Below are 10,066 nucleotides of genomic sequence, written 5' to 3'. Positions count from 1 at the left end.
TAAATACAGACATGCAAAATATGATTATGATCAAATGTATTTTGCATGTCTCATTTATAAACACATCTCATGATCGACTCAGAGGATGACAGTATTTACCCAGGTAACTTATTCTTAAGAAATGAGTAACAAATTCAGCTTTTAATAGTCCTAATGATTTGAAAATGCTATCAAATATGGTTTCAAAATACTAGTACTTGACTGACAAAATAACTTATCTGGAGAGTTCGCCTGATTTGTATAAACACATTCATGTTTGAGTCTACTCCCTGCCATTTGGAAGAAGCTTTATTGTGGTAGTAGTGCCTTCCCCTCTGCATTTTTCCCTCTCTCTCTCTCTGTCTCTCTCTCTCTCTCTGAAAAAGTCAACCTAGAGCATAACATCTTAGCAATAAAAATAAAGGGGGGGAAAAGACAATATTCATTAAGATCTTCTTTAGAATTTGGGATGAAAAAAAAGCCAGAAGAGGCATTTATACCACTTTTTCTAGTAAAACTGCTTGCATTGATCTAAAGAAAAGTTACACATTTAAAAATAAAACAGAACAAAGAGATACCTTAGCCTGGCAAGAGAAATAGCATAGTGTTTATACAGAAAGGTTTTATGCTTTAGAAAGGTCCCAGGTTAAATTTCCAGTACCACCATAAGCCAGAGCTGAGCAGTGTACTGGTAAAACAAACAATAGACAAAGAAACCTAGTCTGGGATGCCCTAGATGAGGTAGATGTCAAACTTGTTTTATCTAGCTTCATATTGTTCAGGAATAAGAGAGTTTCTGTCCTGTGTTATTACTCCCAAATTTTCCTAAATATATTCATTTCCTAAGCTGTCCACTGAATAGTTTCCTTTCTACCATGGCTCAGTTTGGGTAGAACCTGGTAGAAGTGTCAGTGCAAAGAAATATCATACAAAATGAAATCATCAAAATGAGATAGACTGCTGAGGAAGAAAACACCTTGCCCTGATGACAGCTGAGAGAATAACTGGATGATGATGCAGAATATAACTAGCTTGCTTGTGGTGTTTGTTGTCTGGTTCATTGTCTGCTAAAAGCTTAGTGTCTTTTGGTGTCATTCTTTCATGCCTGAGTGGCTCATCTTTTCTATTCTTCCCCCCTGTACAGCATCTTAATATGTAGACACTGGGAGTGAGGGAAACTATTTCTGTCAGAACACATAGAAATCTGTTATCTTCCTTTCACAGGTATTAAGACTTTATATTGGAGTTTCTGGTCTTTGTTTCTGATTATGAGCTGAGGCCCTGCATTTAGCTGTTAGAATTGAAGGATTAGAACCAAGCAGAAAGAAATTCCAGTTGAGTCTCCCGCTGGAGGCAGATGTCACCAGGCACAAACCAGATTATTCATCTGAGACCAGAAAAATCACCCAAATGACACCTAACTCTCAAAGACTTTGAGTAGTTTATTATTCAGGAAAAAGCGAAAACTGACAGAAGGTCTCCTATTAGGCTTTATTTGTTGATTTGTTTATAAAATCCCAAGATATATATGATACTTATTGATGAATTAAGACGTAGGTGCATCAAACTACATAGTTCAGATCAAAGAAAAATTAAGTAAAAGACATTCACCCAAATGACTGTAACCGAGTCGCTGCTTTCCTATGAACTTGACAGTCATTAATTCATTTAAGTGAAAAGAAGAAACTTTGAAATAAAACTATGAGTAAGGTGGCTCTCTTCTCTTTTGTGGCCATTGCTGGAACTCTAGTGGATAAAATGAAGTTCAATCCTTTCCTGACTTCTGACCAGAGCAAGAACTATAGAAGACATTTCAATGCACCTTTCCACATTTACAAGAAGGCTATGCCTTTCCTCTTTCCAAACAGCTGATACAGAAGTACACCATTCAATCCATGCTCATACGAAAGGGTGATGAAGTCCAGGTTGTTGGGGGCGGGGGGAACTCCAGAGGTCAGCAGAAATACTCCATCCACACTGATTGAGTGCGTAGAGAAGGTAAATGGCATAACCATTCATCCCAATAAGGAGGTTATCACTATGCTAACACTGGGCAAGAAGATCCTTAAACAGCAAAACCAAGTCGTGCCAAGTAGGGGAGGAAAAGGGCAGATATAAGAAAGAAAGCATTGAGGAGATGTGGGAATGCAATAATTTTATATGCTACTTTAATTAAAAAATAATAAATGAAGAAAAAAACATGTGCAAAATGGGGTCTCACAACCTTGGGGTTTGGGAAGTATAGAATAGTTCCAATAAATAAAAAATTAAAAAAAAAAAAAGGAATCCTGTCTGTCTGTAATGGTTAGGAAAAATGGTAGGATTCCTCCATTGATACTGAATAAAAACTGTCCTACATGAAAAGAGGAAGAGACAGTATGAGAATCTCTGATGAAGGGCTGAGACACACAGGTAGTGAATTATATTTATTTGTCTCAAACTATTTAGTCATACTTCTGACGGCAATATTGCTATTTGATATGTCGTTTCTCTTTCTTCAAATTCAAAACTGTCACCTTTAAAACCAGACTATTTATTATTACATGCCGTCCTTCAAATCCCGAGCAATCACAAAAGGAGACACATGAGATACTCTTTTTAATGCCAGGATTTACTACAAATTAAAAGGTCTTCCTTTTTCTGGAAAAAAGAAAAAGGGTGGAAGATGAAGATGACAGGGGACACCTGTGCTTAGTTACATATGATTTGGAGCTGGAGTTAATGGCATGAAATATATTCATACAGTGAATTTCTGCAAATGTGAAAATTTTTTTGCTTTGTGATCGCAATTCATTACCTTTAAAAGGTTTAACATCAGCCACAAATGAGTGCAGAAAGCTTCTTGAAAGTATAGCAAGTTTGAAAAACAAGAGAAACATTAGATAAAACCATAGTGTCTGATCTGGCTTTAAGATAGATACATGTATTTAATTTTCTTTTCTTTTTAATAGGACAGAGAGAAATTGAGAGAGGAGGGGAAGACAGAGAGGGTGAGAGAAAGACAGACACCAGCAGAACTGCTTCACTGCTTGTGAAAAGACGCCCCTGCAGGTGGGGAGCCGGGGGCTTGAACAGGGATCCTTATGCCAGTCCTTGCACTTCACACCATGTGCACTTAACCTACTGTGCACTATTTAAGTTTCATGTGCACTAGGGAGTGGTTCTTCCAGTAGCAGAGCACATGTTACCATATGCAAGGGCTCAGGTTCAAGTCCTCTGTCCCTACCTGGGGGTAGGAGTCTCCAGGAGCAGTGAGGTGTCTCTCTTCCTCTCTCCCCTTTATTTCTCTCTTTCTCTCCATATGTATGTGTGTGTGTGTGTGTGTGTGTGTATATGTGTGTGTGTGTGTATAAGTATATATAATGCTACACAGAATGTTTTGTTTGTTTGTGTAGACACCAAGACCCAGTGATAAGCCTGGTAGCAAAAAACAAAACAAAACTTTCTCAGGTGAATGGTGGTTAGGAAAATATTGGATGATGACAGTATGGAAAAAAACAAAACAAAACTATAAACTAGCGCTAGGCACATGATCTCCTTTCTTCCCCAAGATCACTAGATAAAATACAAATATATATATATTGGTCCAAGTCTATAGCCCTTTAACCTTGCTATAGAAACCAATAAAAACATTTTTCTTCAGCTTAAAGTTATTTGTAAATGACTTTATTTACTTATTTGACACCAGGGTTACCACCGGGTATTGGTGCCTACACTATGAATCCACTGATCCTGATGATTTTTTTTTCATTTTCCCTGTATTTTTTATTAGGTAGGACAGAGAGAAATTGAAAGAGGATGGGAAGAGAGAGAGATAAAACATGTACCCCTGAAGCCTGCTTCACTGCTTGTGAAGTGGACCCCCTGCAGGTGGGGAGTAGAGGCTTGAATCTAAGTCCTTGCAGTTGATAATATAGTAATATATACATTTCACTGGGTGCACTGACACACAACCCTCAAATAATCTAATTTAAAAATATAAATTAAAATTGTTAAAGCACAATTTCACTATATTAATTAATTCACTATTTTATTATTATTATTTAACACCTGTGATTTAATTGTTCTGGGATGACCTTTTCAAATAGAAAGAGAGACAGAGGGAGAAAGAGGAAAACATCACAGCACTGAAGTTTCTGCCAGTGTGGTGGGATTAGTTTAAATCTGGGTCAGCCTCCCAGGTGAGCTGTCTCGTCATCTCCATTTTATGCCTTTTGAATTCACATAGTGATGAATCAAGTTAACATGTTTCCAGCACCCCTGTCCCTCTTTTGTTTAAAACCTTTAGTCATTGTGTTAGGCAGTGTGTCACATGTTCCTTCACTCATCTGTTCTATTTCTATTGAATGCCTCTATTGTAGGCATCAAGAAGATGCTGGTGAATCACTGTTGAGAAAAATACATGATAAGAGACCAGGAAGTGGTGTGCCCAGTTGAGTGCACACATTATCATGCACAAGGATTCCAGTTCAAGCCCCTGATCCATAGCTGCAGAGGCAAAGCATCCTGAATGGAGAAGCAGTAGTGCAGGTGGGTCTTTTTCTCTCTTCCTGTTTCCTCACTCATCTCTTAATGTCTCTCTTTCCTATTAAATAAAATAATATGCCAGGCTAGCTTCACGGACAGGAAAGAGACGACCAGGAACTCATGGCTGAGTGGGAACACAATCCAATGTGTTTATTGATTAGACAAAATTCCTTTTATATCTTCCCAAGGGGAAGTGGCAAGTGATAAAAAGAAGTGACTAGAAAAGGGGGGTGGAGCAAAAAAGAGTGCAAAAGTTTAGCAGCTGTTGTGAAGGTTCTAACCAGTGGGGATTAAACCAATACCCTGCAGGCAGGGCAGGTCTCAGGCAAAACAGTAATTATGTAAATAGACCACAACAATGCAGGGGACCTGGCTTGATGACCCACATGGATATAAACAGAAGCAGAATTAGCCAAAGGAGAAATGATGACCAACAATAATAAATAAAATAAAAATAAATCTAAAAACGAAAAATAGTATGCCTGTTCTCATTGACCAAAGAGTTTTGTAGAGGTGGTGAACATTCATTAAAATTAAGAATTGTCACATATCTTTGAAGGTGAGAGTTGAAGCTATTAAAGATAATAGTAGGCAAACTTGAGAAGCCAAGGAATTTCTGGAAGGACTGGACCCCTGCAGGTACAGAGGAAATGATCACTGCAAGGAAAATTTGGGCAATGGTGAGAAAGAAAAGTTCAGGCTCTGGGAGGTCATACACAAAAGATGGTCCTGTGATCAGAGGGAGAACTGTGACTAGAAGTGATGAAATGAAAAGTGTGATTGCCACTTGGAGGCTCATAAGATCATGGAATTATAAAATGTTAAGGCAGACAGGGCACTCATGATGCTTTAATTTAATCTCTTCACTTTCCAGGTGAGGAAACAGACTCAGAGGGGTTAAGTGACTTGGCCAAGGTGAAACTGCTAATGAGTGGTGGAGCTGGGAGCAGAACCCAGGGCTCCTAATTACCCTTTCAGCTCTTTCCCACCACACCATGCTGGTTCTTTGTACTGGTGTTAATGAGCAGATCAAGATGCTGTGAAATTAGCATAATAATTATTTTTATATACATACTTCACTTAAGATACTGCTTGCTAAATAACAGAGTTGAGTTTATCCTTCAAATCCAATGTCTGCAAAATGTCAATGTGTTAGTCTCAAGTAAGCAAATAGTAATTGGCTTTTCATCATGAAGGAGTACAGATCAAAACCCAAAGTCGGAGACTTGTCGGAGTTAACACAAATCCTGTGCTAATGGATTCTGGATTAGTGACATTTTAGTAGAAATTTATTTATTATTTTAATCAATAGCTACTGTACTAGGTCCTGTGTGTCATGCTGGGATAAAAATGGTCCCATTTTTAGTTAACATAATTCAATTACTTCTTTCAAGCAGCTTGCTAGTCAGTGCTAATCCTTATGTATAAGTTTTTTTTTTTTTTCTCATTTGAAAGCTGGTATACATGTTTTGAGGGAGGCCTGGTACAAAAGGGATGAGATATCTGGATGAAATTTTGAAAGTATACTTCCCAAGAGAAGAGTTAGGACAAGTAGCCTTTATAAAATGAAGACACTTCCACCATGGGGAAGGGTGTGTACTGAGGCGGTGGGAAGTGGAGAGGGGGGATGGATATGTGGTTGTGGTTAATTAAATCTTGTTTAGGTTCCTTGATTTGAAATGACCAGGTCTGCTCCTATAAGAGATTGTACTACTCTGGTGATGAAATCTGAATATTGAATCACACTGAAATATAAACTTCATTTGTTGGTGGTGAATAATGATTTACTATAATAATGATCATTCATTTGTTGGACAGATTTTTTAAAAAGCTTGATTACTTTTGGCATTGCCTTATTCATCCAGGAAGAATGAAACACATCTGTAGCCATTCTCAGTTTGTACAAACTAGAATATCCATATCTTACAAATGGTCTTTTAAGTCCACTGTGAAAAACCTCAGTGCAATTCTACAAGTGAATTGACACTTTTGTTTTCCACTAACACCTCAGTGGATAAGACCTTTTGTAAACTTTCAAGAGAGTCAAATAAGCTCAGTGTGTCTTATGGACAGAGGGGCTGTGAAAAGTCCCCCAAAGAAAGGGAGAGGCTGTCACATTTCTTTTGCGAATGAAAACTAAACAGTTCTAGTCAAACCACATTGTAAGAAATGCGCTACATATTCCGATACAAATACTCATTTGACGAGACTCTAAAGCCACTGTTGAATTGCACTAGACGAAAAGCAGATGATGTTGATTCTTTCAAGATCACTGAAGAAATCGACTCTCATTTCTGATTCTGATACTTTTTAGTCCATCCATCTTGAAAATGTCTATGGAATGATTCTGTTGTACCTTCAAAAATGAAATTCGTTGGCATGGAGTTTCTCACACAGCAACTTTATATACAAAGATGAGAAAAGCAGAAAGGTCATTTCCAAGGAAAGTGACATTTATTCTGTATTCACTGAAAAGCCAAAAGACTTTTCTCATTCACTCGTACTGACTGGGCCTGCATCTCCCCCAGAAGAGGTGAAAGGAACTGCTCCTATCTGCTCTTGCATCGAACTTCAGGTTCAAGACCTGTCCAGACAAAATGGCTTCTTTCAAGGATGAGCCTGCTGTGCTCATCAGAGGCTTGATTTTATTTACATTTCAAACTTGCTTGACAGGTTCTGTTCACTTGACAGGTTCAACAGGACCAAGCAAATTGTCTGTCTTCTTTCTAAATTAGTTTTGTACCAGTTTTACCTATCTCTATTTTCCTTTAGGAAGTAAGGCATTAGATTTGTTCAAAATTATATGTGTGTATGTTTCTGTCTTATGTGCATGCATTATACTATATATGTGTGCATGTCTGTGTGTATGTATTGTGCACACATGCATTTATGTATCACTCAAAGTCAATGATTTCCAAAGAAATGTAGCCAGGCATCCATTACTGATGTTAATAATGAACAAGACCAAGTGTAGTTGAGTAAAGTCAAATGAACCAAGTCTGCTCAGACATCAGATTAATAATGGTTTTGACCTCCTTTGCAGCAAGATCTTTTCCCACAGCTCTTGCTAACTAGTCTACCTACACTGAGTCTGGAAGAGCAAGGTCCTGAGAGAAGTCCTGTGTTTGTTTTACATGGATTTGAAGGACAGCTTCCATTCATACCCCCAGCTGCCAAGGGAGAGGGAAAGAAGGTATTGATATAGAGAAAGGAAGGAATAGGCCAGTGGGATAGAGAGGTTTCTCTGTATCTATTTTTCCCTTAGTCAAAGCTTTATGACCTCTATCCCATATAATGAATACATAAGAATTTATTGTCTCTTCTTCCACTGAAATTTACTTTATTTCACAAGGACACTATATTACAGCATGGTGAAGCATACAGATTCTGAGTGTAAATCATAGGAATGCCACCCACTAATTGGGTAATATTGGATAAATCTCTTTGATTCTTTGTGCTGTTGAAACCTCACCTGTAAAATGAATTCATTATAGCCTCTGCTTTTAAACCAATGAATGTGTCTGAAGCAACTATATAGTGAGTGTTCAGAACTGGGAACCATTAAAGAAGGGCACATCAGAGGCAACTTAAGTTATGAGGAAATCAAAAAAAGTTTTAAAAGATGAGAGGCCTTGTTGTTCAAGGTGGGGCTAACTAGCATTGTATATCTGGCTGTTGAAATAATAAACAGAGTAATTATTGGGGAATTAACAGCAACTCTTAGGACCTTACATTAAGACTTGAACCTTGCTCGAACTACTTTTAAGTTCTTTAAAGCTTAAGACCTATAAATGTCAGAGCTCACTAATTTCTTTGGCTTTCCATAAATGCCAGTGACTTTGAGAATTGCTCTTCCCTTTAGCTTATTTGGCAGAAGCACAAGTTTAAAGGGTATCCAAGAGGATGGTGGTTACAGAGTGACCCATTCTTATCCCAAGAGACAGTGCAAGAGACTAAGGTCAACAGGCTTCTCAGGACATAAACCCGTGGGGACCTTTTATGTGGAGTCACGTGAACTAGGTGCCCAACAGGATTTCCAAGGGCAGAGAAGACACTCCTGCTACTTAAAAAGAGTAACCTTCTCAACAGGAAGAAGTGCATTAACAAATGCCCACTAATGCCTCGATTTCTCTGGTATCTGCAAATAATAAGACAATTTTGTCTAATAAAACATATCAAAATAACCAAAACTTCCCCCAATTTAGCCACCCCCTCAGAGTGACTTAAATATTTCAAATGGGAATCTTTCTAATAGAAGCTGAATATACTTGAGCAGATACTCTGGAGAAGAATTTTACATTTACTTAATAATTCAGAATCATCATTATGAACATCAATTATTGAATTCTGCTGAAGTAGAGGGAGGTACTGAGGTATGAAGAACAAGTAGCCCCTGTCCTAAGTGACCCCAGATGGCCATACTTTATAAGGCTTCTGTATCTTTCCTTATGGGTAGACAGTTAGCTTGCTTTCAATATTGTGCCCTTCCTTTCTTTCCTAGTGAGTTGCACATCTGGAAACAGATTGTCAGAATTCTGCTCAGATGAATGTAATTACATCTATTGCCTTCTTAAAAGTGGAGGGTATATGTGTGTCAGGAAACTTGTATATACATGAATATTGAGAATTGATTTCTTCTTTTTTAATATTTATTTGTTTATTCCCTTTTGTTGCCCTTTTTGTTTATTGTTGTAGTTATTATTGTTGTTGTTATTGATGTCATCATTTTTGGATAGGACAGAGATAAATGGAGAGAGGAGAGAAAGACAGAGAGGGGGAAAGAAAGACACCTGCAAACCTGCTTCACTGCCTGTGTAGTGACTCCCCTGCAGGTGGGGAGCCAGGGGCTTGAACTGGGATCCTTATGCTGGTCCTTGTGCTTTGCGCCACGTGTGATTAACACGCTGTGCTACCTCCTGACTCTTGTACTGCCTTAACAGGAGAACAAAACTCTCTGATCCTCTCTTTCTTTAAATGAAATGAGTATATATTTTAATAGATTCTAAATGCAAGGGAACTATAGCCTTTTAAGCACTTCTGAGCTAATATTGAATAGAGCAGTGGATCTCTCTAAATCTAAATCTCACCAAAAGTGTCACAGTGGATAAAGCATTGGACTCTTAAGTATGAGGTGCTGAGTTCAGTCCCTGTCAGCACATCTACCAGAATGATGTCTGGTTCTTTTTCGCTTTCCTCCTACCTCTCTCACAAATAAATAAAATCTTTGAAAAAGGTAGTTTGAGTCTGATGTGCATTCTAAATGCTCATTTAAAAAAAAAGTCTCACAAATCTAGTCCATTTCTCTGTTTTCATCATTTGTGCAAAGGAAGAAAGTTTTGTTCATACATGTTGTACGTGTTTGAGGCTTTTGTCCCTTAAGCCACTCCACTCCCACTGCCTTGTGTCTGCTTTCTAAATTCATCAGTTTCTGAGGTGGCCCTTAATTATCTTAATTTTTCTGTTTTCTCTGGCCCTTTTCACAACAAAGGAAGATTGACAGTACCAAAGCAGACCCCCACAACCTGAATCCCTCCATAAGATGTATCCCCTTTAAACCCTG

The 10,066-nt window shown here is 38.1% G+C and overlaps 1 pseudogene; it reads left to right on the top strand.

Moving 5' to 3' along the window:
- The first annotated feature begins 1,737 nt into the window (after positions 1-1,737).
- LOC103114232 (large ribosomal subunit protein uL24-like) lies at positions 1,738-2,501 on the top strand (annotated as a pseudogene).
- The last annotated feature ends 7,565 nt before the right edge of the window (positions 2,502-10,066 follow it).

This window comes from Erinaceus europaeus, chromosome 3 (genome assembly GCF_950295315.1).
Source record: "Erinaceus europaeus chromosome 3, mEriEur2.1, whole genome shotgun sequence".
Classification (NCBI taxonomy): Eukaryota; Metazoa; Chordata; class Mammalia; order Eulipotyphla; family Erinaceidae; genus Erinaceus; species Erinaceus europaeus.
This window is presented reverse-complemented; position numbering and strand designations above follow the sequence as displayed.